The 12,279-nt window shown below is 50.5% G+C and overlaps 1 pseudogene; it reads left to right on the top strand.

The window, feature by feature from the left end:
* The first annotated feature begins 4,899 nt into the window (after positions 1-4,899).
* Positions 4,900-6,820, top strand: LOC127776902 (uncharacterized; annotated as a pseudogene).
* Positions 6,821-12,279: the final 5,459 nt, after the last annotated feature.

Below are 12,279 nucleotides of genomic sequence, written 5' to 3'. Positions count from 1 at the left end.
TGCAGAGAATGACAATAAAGTGGAGGAGAATCGACATCAACATAGATGACAAATCAATCGGACGATGTCGAGAACCAGACTTATGTATGAATGGGCCAAGAACTCAGAATTGACACGATGAATTGGGCCAAAATTCACAAGTCTGCGGAGAAGAGAAATCTAGGAGGCTACCAGCCAAATTGTGGGCTGGTTGGGCTGGCCCCAGGTTTGGCCGAACCTGGTGGTTCGGCCAAACCCATCTTTCCACCGTTGGATGTGAGGTTTGGCAGGGATGCTCCAGATATTCGCCTGATGGCGGTTGCGGGGTACTTCGGACAATTCCCCTTCCACAACCGTCATAAACTACCTCTATATAAGGAGCTCACTTTCTTCACTTCAACACACACCTCAAGCAATAACTCTCTCATTTCTCTCAAGTTTAGTTTAGTAGTATCTAGCTGGTGGAATAGGAATAGAGTAGAAATCAGGAGTCCGGAAGCCGTCGGAAGAGTTCCGGTATGGCTCTAGCAGCTTTCCTTTCCTCTTTTGTAAGCTTTGTACTTTTATTAGAATACTCTTCTGTATACATTTATGGTGTTGGAATACTTTCCGAGTATATGAGTACCTACTTTACATTATGTTCATGTTATACTGAATATACGGCTAGCTTATCTGGGAGATGCTTTGGTGCGGGTATAGTGTTTGCTTATGCAATTACTCTATGTCATGACGATGATATTAGAGTAGTATCTGGTAGTTTAGGAGTGGTGTCTAGATTATGAGATATTATTATTTGGGGTTATATATTGCGGATGAGAGGTGGGCCACTGATGGTGACAGCTCAGTACGGGTATTTCTCAGCGCTGGTATATAATCCTAAGTTAATTCCCTGGGGAGGGTATTCCTCCGTATTTAGCCCCGGTTGTATGGTCATGACGGGCTGTCGTAAGGAACTCGGCAGTCAGGGGTGGTTTCTCGAAGTACCAGGAGGGCATCGGATAGAGGGTATTAGCTAGTATATCAGGTAACTAGAATGTATGTATACTATGTATAATAGAAGTATAGGAATAGATTTTCTTTCTCTTTTCTATCCACTTAGTTTAGATGATTTATTATGAGAATGAGTAGTTCATGTTTGTGTGTCACTCTACCCTTGGATTATCTAAACCCCTGTTTAGAATATGATTATCACAAGTAATATATAAATTATTAGTCAAGCTCTCTGTACATGATCTTCCCACTGGATAAAATAAATACGATACCCTTGGAATACTCTCGGGTGAAATACTACAATGGTATATCCGTGCGCTTGCGGATGAACTCTGTAACCATAATATACCAGGACTATTTCTACGCCATTGCTGGGAATTATATTTCTAGTAATGTCGTTAAGAAATACCAATAGTGACTACTGCCTGAATCAATCAACATCAAGAGCTCTGAATTCTGAATCCACCCTTGCAACCTAATTGATTTGGATGATTCAGAACCAGTTAGTGCTTGATAACAAATAGACATCAACATATCCTCTTCAGTTTCAATAGAGTTCTCCTCACTACCTTGACTTTCTGTTGAATTCTCCAGCACTTCCAATAATTCCTGCACCACATGTAATTGCACAGATGTAGCGCATTTGTGGTCCTTGCCCCATATTTCTCCACAAACAAAGCACAAACCCTTGGATCTTCTGTATGACATGAGAGCAGATAGTCTGTCCTCTCTAGCCTTAACAGATTTTGTTTCTTTCCTGGCATCTTCAGCAACTGCGACTGATTTGATAACAGGAGTGTTTGAACCAGAAGAATGAGTCTGTCTAGTAGAGGCCCTGATATAAGAACTACCATCTACCTTTCTGTACCCCCCAGTCTTAGTACCCCCAAGTACCTCCTCTTGCAACAGGGCCAGAGAATAGGCTGTATCCAGGTCCTGTGGTCTCTAAAGTAGAATGGATGATCTGATCTCATCCTTAAGGCCCTCAACAAACTTTGTCACAAAGTAGATTGGTTCAAGATTTCTGTTATAAGCAGTTAACTGATGCATTAATGTATCAAACTTCTCTACATAATCAGACACAGAAGCAGTTTGAACAATATGAATCCATTGTCTTATCAACGCCTGGTGATGGTCCCTGGTGAACCTAGAGCACACTTGCTCACAAAATTCCACCCAAGTAACACCCAACAGAGACTGGCGAATTGACTGTAACCAAATAGCGGCATTCCCAAAAAAATTCAGAGTGGCTACTTCAACCCAATTGCGTGGATGAATTCCATAGACATCAAAATACTGTTCACAGTTTGCCTTCCACATTTGAGGATTCTCCCCGGTGAACTGAGGGCAAGTCATGGGTGGCACCGCCCCACTCAATTCACTCCAACCAGACCCATCCCCAAACTCTGGTGAAGCGGAATCAGGAGAACCATCAGGAGAATTAAATTGGGGATCGCGTTTACCTTGCAAGAATTGGGTTGATGTCGAGCGATTTATGCTGAATCGCTCATCCTTGACCTTGCGAGAGGCACCCCCCTGGTCTGCTGCATCACCGTGTCCTCTAGGTGCTCAACCTTGTCACTCAACGAGATGAGTGCGGTGTTAAGATCCTCAACTTTCTTCTCCACCTCCGGAATCTTAGCTTCCACGACCTTCTTCAGCTCCAAGTACTCGGCCCTTGTCCTCTCATCCGTCGCCTCCCTCTTCTTCTCATTCTCCACGATCGTCTTCATCAACAACTCGAACTGGTTGGATTGCGCCATGCTTCCAGTGTATCGCTCACGCTGGTGGATCGAACCACTAAAACTCTCCCCGAATCTAGCGAACCAGAAGAAGGCAAGTTTCCTTTTCGCAGGCCGATCCGAAGATCACCCAATCCTTCTTTGGAATTTTACCGCCTGATCAAGGGATTGCGAGTTTAGTGCAGCTCTAATACCAAGTTGTGAGGTCTAGTGAGAAAATTGGAAAGAATTTGAGAGGAATTGGTAGTTGCTTGTATTGAAAGGAAGAAACACGATACAAGTTCTCGAACCATAGAGGATCAAGCCTCCGCCGCCATCGCCACCAACCGTGTTCTACTAGCCTACCGAAACCTTCTCCTCATTGTCCTTTTTATTACTGAGTTTTTAGCTAGAGTTCAGCCAGCTCACGCAACGCCAACTCACGCACGCCTCTTCCTGTCGATCACGTGCGCGTGCCCTCCCTAGTTGTCCCATTCTGGGCCGCAATACTTGAGGTTCTTCTTCCTGGGCCGAATTGGGCCTGATCGTCCTTGCCTTGGTTGAGTCTGGCTTGGCACCCTGCCCTATAGCTCATCCGGCAACGTCTCTTCTTCAGTGATCTTCAGAGAGGGTTCGTTAGCCTTTACCGAAGGATGGCTGACAAGGCGAGAGCAGTGTGACCGGCAGCGAAGGTGGCGAACGCACTCGGCATGGAGGCGGAGGTGACAACGACGTGATTGGCGGCGCGACCGGCGGCGAGGGTGGCAAGCGCACCCGACTGGAGGTGGAGGCGGGGCTCGGGATAAGGACGACAGGCGGTGGTGGATGCGGCTGGAGGTGGGGCTCGGGATGGGGGCGATGGCTGGTGGCGGAAGCGGCGGGCGGAGGCGGAGTTCGCCAAGGAGGGCGTTGGAGGACGTGGGCAGCGCCAAGGACGAGCTCCACATCAATGGCGACGAGACGATGGAAGCGGCGGTGCTACTGCTGCTCCCACATACGTTACCTGCATCGAGAGTGCATCCATGTCGGCGCGCAGCGCGATGAACGACGAGCACCCAGTGCCTACGGTCGTGACGATGCCCGTGCTAGCAACCGGGTGCCTGTACGCGACACCCATGGCGTCGAGCTCCTGCTGTAGACGAAGAAGCCGGTGGCGCGACGGAGTACTGGATGAACCTCCTCAACGAGAATGGCGGCTGCGTCTTCATGCTCATCACCAACGCTCTGCAAGGTACAGATTTTTCAGCTTGTACTTTGTGGCTACGCAGGTGCGGAGGAGGAGCGGCGCCCATGGCAAACGCACGCGGCACACGCACACGCCATGGCGCGCGATCACGACCGAGGACGAGCGGTACCGGCCACCGTCTCCTCCTTCTCCAGCCATAGACGCAAAGCAAGATAGAGAAGGGAAGCAGGGGAGATGGGATTGGGGAGGGATTGGTGTGAGGAAAGAGATGACATGTGGGCCTATATATTTTTTATGTCTTATTTTGCTGACTGGATGTCACGTTGGCGGCCACATATGCAGATTCAAAACTGTCCAAAACAATGCTCAGGGGGTAATTTGTCCGGTATTAAAAGTTTAGGGTGAGCAATGCCTGGTTTTTAGGTTCAGGGGGTAATTCGGTCGACGTGATAGTTCGGGCGGGTAATTCGTAATTTTTCCTTTTCTTAATGATGTTTAAACCAACCTCCCTACCGAAATTGTATTCAAGTACTCCTTGTGTCACACACACCTGCAGATACTAATCTTACCACTTAAGCTGTCCATCAACCTTGCTCCTTCCTCATGTTGCACACAATCTACAACCACCACCGTCTCCCAAGAAAAAAAAACTAAGGATCTATTTAGGGAGTTTCTAGCAGATGCAGCTTCTCCCACTCCAGAAACAGTTGGAGCTCATGCTTTCTGCATGATCGGCTCCCACCCCAGATCCATTCCCAGTAGCATAGGTCATAAAAATTAAATTTCAATAAAACACATAGACCATCTTTGTAACCTATAGCTTATGAGTCAAAAGATCTACATCTAAATCAACTGGCATTTTTTTTTTCTTTTTGAAAGCCATAAACCTCTCTTAGCTTTTTTTTCTCATAAAGTGGAGACGGGACTCGACAATTAAACATCAAGCTTCAAAACCACTGGCTTAGGTCATTCACAGTGCATCTACATAGAATTTAGCCTCAACTCTCCAGCTAGGCAGATTGCATGCGTGGAGGAGATAAGGGGGTGGGGCCAGGAGCGGAGGACTCAGTATGGCGAGGTGTGGCGCTCGCCATACCTTGATCCTCCCGCGACCCCACCCCCTCCCTCCCCGCACATCCACCCCCCGGGTGCATCTCCTTCCCAGTTCTAGGACGTCGCACGGCCACACTGGCGCGATCGAGAGGAAGAGCGAAGCCGCGTGCAAGAGAGTGAACAGGCGAACCAATTAGGTCCATTGGGCTTGTTTTTGTGTAAATGGGCCTTTTGACCATGAAACCCTAACCCCCCGATTTCCCAACCCCCAATCCCCAATCCATCTCCCCAATCCCCAATTCCCCATCGAGCAGGCTGTAGGCGAGCGGCGGACGACGGCCGACGGCGACGGGGCGAGTGCCGGCGGGCCTCCTCAAGGAAGGGCGCGGGAGCCGGCAGGGGGTGGGGGCTCGGCCGCGCAGCGGCGCGAGGCAGCGGCGACCGGCGAGGCGGCGCGGCCAGCCAGGTAGGTAGGCGCAGCGGCAGTGCAGCTGCGCAGGCAGCACTGCAGCAGCCAGCAGGCGCAGTGGCGCACGGCACAGGCAGACAGGAGAATAGGAGAGCAGAGCAAGTGACTAAGGAGCAACCAAGTGCAATAACACAAATACACAATTGCACAAAATGGATATAAAGAGGAAAGGAAAGGCATTGGCTTCACAAAGAGGTACATATTCTTCAAATGTTGACAATTTCACAACATCATTTTTGTTGGTTTGAACTTTGAAGTATACAAATTTGATAATAAAATTGCATTTGTGTAATTTGTTTTGCAGATTTGAAGAGTTTTTAGAACCGGGGCTCTCCAAGCGCAAGTACTCATGCAAGTGGAAATGATGCAGTAGAGATGGAGGAGGAGGAGCAGATGGAAGAGCATGTTGTTCTCCAACAAGGGAGAGAGGTTGTTGAAGAGAATTTTGAAGGTATAACTAAGTTCAAACCAGAATACATTATTTCTGATCTGGGACTTCGTATTCCAATGTATCGATTTGCTGCTAATATTAGAGATGAAGTTAGGAGGGCTTTTTTAAGCTAAGGGTCCAACTCAGCCAAGTGGTCACAATTTTCCTGTCATAAGTGATAAAAATAGCTTTCGAAAAAGTTGGTTTAGGCAATATCATTGGTTGGAATATAGCTTGCAGCATGAGATTGTTTTTTTCCTTTCTTTGCGCTAGTCCATGTGCCACACCGGCGACACCGCCACACACCTAATTTTTTTTCCGTCCTCTGCCACTGGGTGGGGCCCATGTCTTCACCAGGTTCGCACCGGCCTTGTTTGGCTCCGAGAACCTCATCAGAAGAAAGCAGATTTTTCACAGAGAAAGAATCGCATTGACACCCATGGCGAGAAAGCAGGACAGAGAGAGAAGGGGGAGAAGCTCGCTAGAGAAGCCGCATATGCGCCTAGTCCGAGCTCCCGCGCCGACGGGGAGAGAGGAGGGTGCCGCCGACGGGGAGAGAGGAGGCGCCACCACGGGGCTAGTCGCAGCCCCCACCTTTGCAATGGCCTTCGCTCGCTGCGCTCCTCGATCTGCACCCATCGGAGCTCGCCGGCCATGCCACCCCCCGATCCGCGATGACCTCCGCTCGCTGCCGGCCGTGCCACCCCTCGATCCGCGGCGGCTGGAAGAGGAGGAAGGGAGGCGTTCGAGCTCCCGCCATCCCCTGCTATTGCGCCGCTGAGCTCCCATCGTCCCCCGCTACTGTGCCACCGACCTCGCCGCTATTGCACCGGCGAGCACCAAGACCCACCACTGCTCCGCCCGGCTCCCCGGCGCTGTCTCCGCTTGGGCTGCTGCTCCGCCTAGCCCCGTCGCCGCAGAGGCCGCCGCTCTGCCCGGCCACCCCCAAGCGTGAAAGGAGAGAGAGCGGCGCCGCCTGCACCCGAGCATGATAGGAGAGATAGGGGAAGGCGTGAGAGAGGGCGATAAGAAAGGAAGTGTGGATCTCGAGAAAAGTGGAGAAAAAAGGGAAAAATTTATTTTTGCGGACGCCACGTGAGATTGCTGCATTGTGAGCCTTGTCGTTCCTTAGCACATGTGCCATCTGAGCTCTGGCAAATACTTGTGATGTATTGCTATTGCCCTTATAAACCATGTAAGCCAAAACGTCGGCTAAAAAGTATGATCCAATAAATCTAAACCCAGAGGACCTTAATATCCATGATAACATTTCTAGCTAAATAAATGAGAATAGTAAACATGTTCAAAGTGTATCGAATCCATCATAATTTTACTAAATGTGGGATTTTTTTAGCATAACCAAAGACGGAAAATATATACTGCAAACCACATATATTGTGGAAACTGTAAACCAAATTACGGTTGGATCTAAAAATGGATGCTTAAGATTTGTGTACATCATATTTTTACTACCAGTGACGTGGACAAAAATCTCAGGCATCTGTCCAGTAGTTTCTAAGTTTCCACTACTTGTATAGATTTCACCACATATTTTTCCCATCCAAACACGTAATAACAATGCATACTTTTTCAAGTTTTTAGCTTTCAACTCAAATATTGATCTTATACCCACAGCCACTAAACTAGGAGGGCATCTCCACAACATCGTACAGTGGGGGCATTGAATGTTTTAATTGGGCCAGTTCACTTATCTTCCGTGTGCGGAATAAGTCCACTTACCGTCCTTCAACTTTATGTCGGGTTTGATTATCATCCGTTATTCTTAATACTAAAAATTTTAACTCCTAAACTATATAAAACAGGGTTTGATTAATATCCATTATCCTTAATACCAGAATACGTAACATCCATTATTCTATCTGCCACATATGCATATTACGTATTCCCCTGTTTCGCTTATATGGCAGATGTCTAGCCTCACTTGTCAGCCTGAAAAGAGAAGTAGACCTTGAAGTCCAAACGGGGCCGGTGCGCGCGGACGTGGTGGCGGCTGGGGAGCTTGGAAGGTGGCGCTGGAGCTACCACCGGTGGAGGACGCCACCTAGGGACGGAAGCGAAACGTGCACCTGGAAGTGGCACCATGGATCGAGGACAGTTGGGTCGTCGCGAACCATCTGGAGGATGAGTTGCGGACGTTGAAGCGGAAGACAAGGAGGGCCTCCAGGCAGGGTTTGAGAATAAATTTCGGTCATTTCGGACACCCCCATCCCCTCACCTCCCCAAGACACACATTATTTTGGCCGGAAATTTATATATATTTTTTTGTGAATTTGGTAATATTTTGTTTAAATTTGACCAACATTTGTTCAAAATTTCGGTATATCGGTAATCAATCTCCGATAGAAACGGCCAAACCGAAAAAACACTGCCTTCAGGAGATTGCTCTTTCCGTCCGACTGGTCGTCGATGGCCACAATCTCTGGGATGGGGAGCTTCTCGCCGAACACCATCGCCGCCACCTGCAGCCGGTTGGAGCGGCGGCGAGCTCCTCGCTCGACGGCGGCAGCAACAACCACCGTCGCGCTGGTCTGCGTAGGGTTCCTGACGCTCGTCGCGTTGTGCGCCCTCGTCGCGTCGGCGTGGCTGCCCTGGTTGAACCAGGGGACACAAATGATCTGGATATACAGAGAAGAATTCAACATGCTTCGATTTACATTATTTGGGCCAATAATATGCAACCAATGGCTATGGAATGTACAAATCAATTTTCCGTAATGTTCGTAACACATTAAAGTTTAAACAAGGATAAACTGAACAGAGTGCAATATCATGCAACAATTCATCAATTCGATTCGCTGATCGAATACACTTTCGTGCAATCGTGCTCGTACAAAGCCAATGCTGAAGAAACCACACCTTAAATTTTTGCATCTCTCACCAACTGCCACAAAGAGGTACCAGGAGAAGGACGAGCACTTCAGCAGCGAGAGCTCGCGAAGGCTTCCCTTCACGACGGCCGGCACGGCGGAGTCATCGAGGAGGCTGCAATTGACGGCGAGGCTGCCGAGCGCGCCATTGCCTACGAGAATCCGGCATTCGTCGACGGGAACATCTGCAACAACAGCGACAAGAACACCAGCATTTAATTAAGGGGAAATTGATTTGGGCGGGAGAGGAGCGGAGCGGAGGGGATGAACACTCACCGATGGCATCCTCGTCTACGAGACTACGAATACATGAGCAACGGTGTCACGCCCAAAAATTTAGCCCAAATTTTCAGATTATTTTGTGTATTAAATTCCTGTCCAGGACCAGCCAGGATACACAAAACGATAAGTAATAAACAGATCCAAACATAAATAAAGCGTAAAATACTTACAGAAGAGGCACTTAGTCCTCATACCGAAATAAAAGCAGCAGCAGCGGAAAAAGGCGATCCTAGCAGGGCTTCAGCTCCACTCCACAGGCAAAACTCAACTAGGGTTTGAGCCTTGGTCTTATAACTTCGTCTTCAGCTCAGAAACACTACAGTTCTGAAAAGGGGGAATAATAGCAAGGCTAAGTACAACCACCGTACTTAGCAAGCCACACTAATGATGCAAACGTACAAGGGGAATACAAGGACGGCTTGTGGCTATTTGCATAAAGGCGGTTGTAAAACATTTTATTGAACAAAATAGTAAAACTGTTGAGTAATTAAAGTAACATTAAATCTCCATTGATCAACGCTACACCACGTTAAACAGGCCCAACCAACCCACCTAAACTACAGTGCATTGGATCGATTTATTAAGTGTGAGACTAATCACGGTGAATCTGGTCGACCGCCCATAACAGCGGCACGGCTATTCGAATAGTTTTACTCTGATCAGAGGTGTACAACTGTACCCACAAGAGACAGCCCCACGACACGTTATCGTGCGCCGACATGCCACCACGACATACCGGAAAGAGGCCGTGACAGGATCCTTCGCATAACTCCCTCTAGCCAAGCACACCACACCTCAGATTTCACCTCCGTCCCCAGCGGGCAACGGGCAGTCCCCTCTCGTGCCTAGGTGAATCCGGAAGCGATAGAGGCCGTCGCAGGGCCCGCCCCGCTCCATCACGCCCATCCTTGCCTAGGAGCGTCGGCTAGAGAAAAGCTACACTATAAGCCCAGCCGTTGCCCACGCTGGCTTGTGGTAAGTACGAGGAATTCTTCCAGTGTTTCTCATGAACCGGTCCTTAATAGTCATGGGTGCGATTAGCAAAACCATGCACCTACAGCCCACTATTCAGTCGCATTTTAGTTGGATAATTACGACCATGAAGCATGGCCAGATGTCTCGAGCACACAGCTCGTCATGTTATGATACTAAGAGGTCTAATACTGCAATTATCTCATCAACCGAGCTAGTGGTAATTAAGTATGGCTAAGCATATAGTTCTAACTAGGTCACATAAGTGACATGAGCTAGTCGATTTATTACCCAATGTTGACAAAGGACAGAGATCAAGTAAACATAGCACAAGCAAACAAATAGGTAATACCCAGATCCCATGTAATTAGCAAAACATGCATATTTATTTGTAAGCGGTAAAACATTTGTAAATTGGGATCAACATGCTCAAGGAGGATGTGTGACTTGCCTTACTTCTTCAAACAATCTTCCGAACTCTTTTCCTCGCGACTGCGGACTTCCGAAACAACGGATTCTACACGCTGGCACGCAAAATGAGGAAAAACTCTAATAAAAACCAATGAAACAGTACATGAAAAGTAAACAAACATGTAGAACTCAATTTTAGATGGATTTTGTAAGTTGAACGGCCCAATTTAGAGTTCGAATGAATTAGTTATGAATTTTAGAAGTTTTGAGCCATTTAAATGATTTTCTAGATTTATTAACGATTTATGACGCAATTGTTAATTATTTTCCAAAAGAAAGGCATAGCCGCTGATGTCATCAAGTGAGGCCAGCGCCGACAGGTGGGCCCCACACATCAACGAGACAAGGAGCGCGGTCCACCGTGGACCGGGACCACAAGGGCGGTCCACCGCCGGTCCACACGGACCGACGGCCCAGATCAGCCCGAGCTGACCGGGCGGCCACGGGGTGGCGTGGCTAGGCACGGGTACGGCTCAGGCCGGCCCGGCAGAACGACGGCGTGGCCACCGGCGGTGACAGCCGGCGACGGCGCACGCGGGCGACGGCAACGCAAGCAAGAGAGCGGAGGCGCGGCGCGGCATAGGGAGCGGCGGCGCACGCGGACGGCGGCGGCGGCGGCGGCGGCGCGCACGGTCAACGAAGAGGAGGGGGAGGAAAGAGGGCTTCTCACCGGGGTGGCGGCCGGAGCGGAGGGAGGCGACGACAACGGCGATGGTCCGCGACGTTCCGCGAGCGGGAAACGGCGGCCGATGGTCGGAGGGACCTAGGGAAGGAAATAGAGAGGTTAGGAGAGGGTGGGGAGTTGCGGCGCGGCGGGAAACGCCGGCCGAAATGACAACGGAGCTCACCGGGAGGCACGGGGAGATGAGTCCGATGACGACCGGCAAACACGGAGGGATTGCCGAGCCACGGACAACATCTGCAGTACCGGGGAGGGCGATGGCACAGCACGGGGCGGACTGAAGAGGCGGCGCGGCGTGGCCGGAGGCAGAAATGGCGACGGTAGCTCTGTTTGTTAGTGGGGAGGGCGGCTCGGTGGTGGATTGGAGGAAGGAGGCGGTGGCCGGTGCTTGGCTTGGAGCGTTGAAGCCGACAGTGACAGTGGCACGGCTTGGTGGTGGCTAGCGTGGCGAGGAGCGGCGGTCGGAGTTCGGCGGCAAGCGGTGGAGAGAGGTTACACGGTGGGGAGGTGGTTCCGATGGCGGTTGAAGAAAACCGAGTGGAGGCCGGCGTGCGACGGGGGATGGCGAAGCTGATGGCACACGCGGTGAGGCGCGGCGACGGCGGGAGGAGCGGCGGCGTGCGGCTGGAGATCGCCGGCGGGCCGCGGCACGCGGGGCAGCATGGGGAGAGCGGTACGGGGCGTGAGGAGCTCGGGAAAATTGGGGAAACGAGAGAGGAGACTGTAGGGAGTGTTTATATGGGCTTGGAGTGGTGAGATCGTGGCCAAGAGGGGCGGAATCGGGCGGCAACCGGCCGGCGATGTGGGGTGCTGACGTGGGCGAAGTGGAGCTCGATTTGGCGCCAAAAATTGGAGAAAATTGGGGGAAAATGTGGAGGAGATGGAGGGGAACAAATTTCACTCGGTTTGGGCGCGAGGGTGCGAGTGGGAAGGCGCCGGATTTGGCGGGACGTGGGCGGCAACGGCCGGCCATGGCGGCTTCGCCCTGGGAGGCTGAAGGTAGGAGGAGGGCCTGAGAGGTGGGGTCGCCGGGCTCACCTGTCGACGAGGGATGGAGAGAGGAGGCCCGGACAGGGAGGTAATGTGGACTTTGCAAGGGGGCGAGCCTAGGGGGAGAGAGAGGCCCGAGAGAGAGAGAGGAGAGAAGGAGGAGCGA

The sequence above is a fragment of the Oryza glaberrima genome, chromosome 6 (genome assembly GCF_000147395.1).
Source record: "Oryza glaberrima chromosome 6, OglaRS2, whole genome shotgun sequence".
In the NCBI taxonomy this organism is placed as follows: domain Eukaryota; kingdom Viridiplantae; phylum Streptophyta; class Magnoliopsida; order Poales; family Poaceae; genus Oryza; species Oryza glaberrima.
This window is presented reverse-complemented; position numbering and strand designations above follow the sequence as displayed.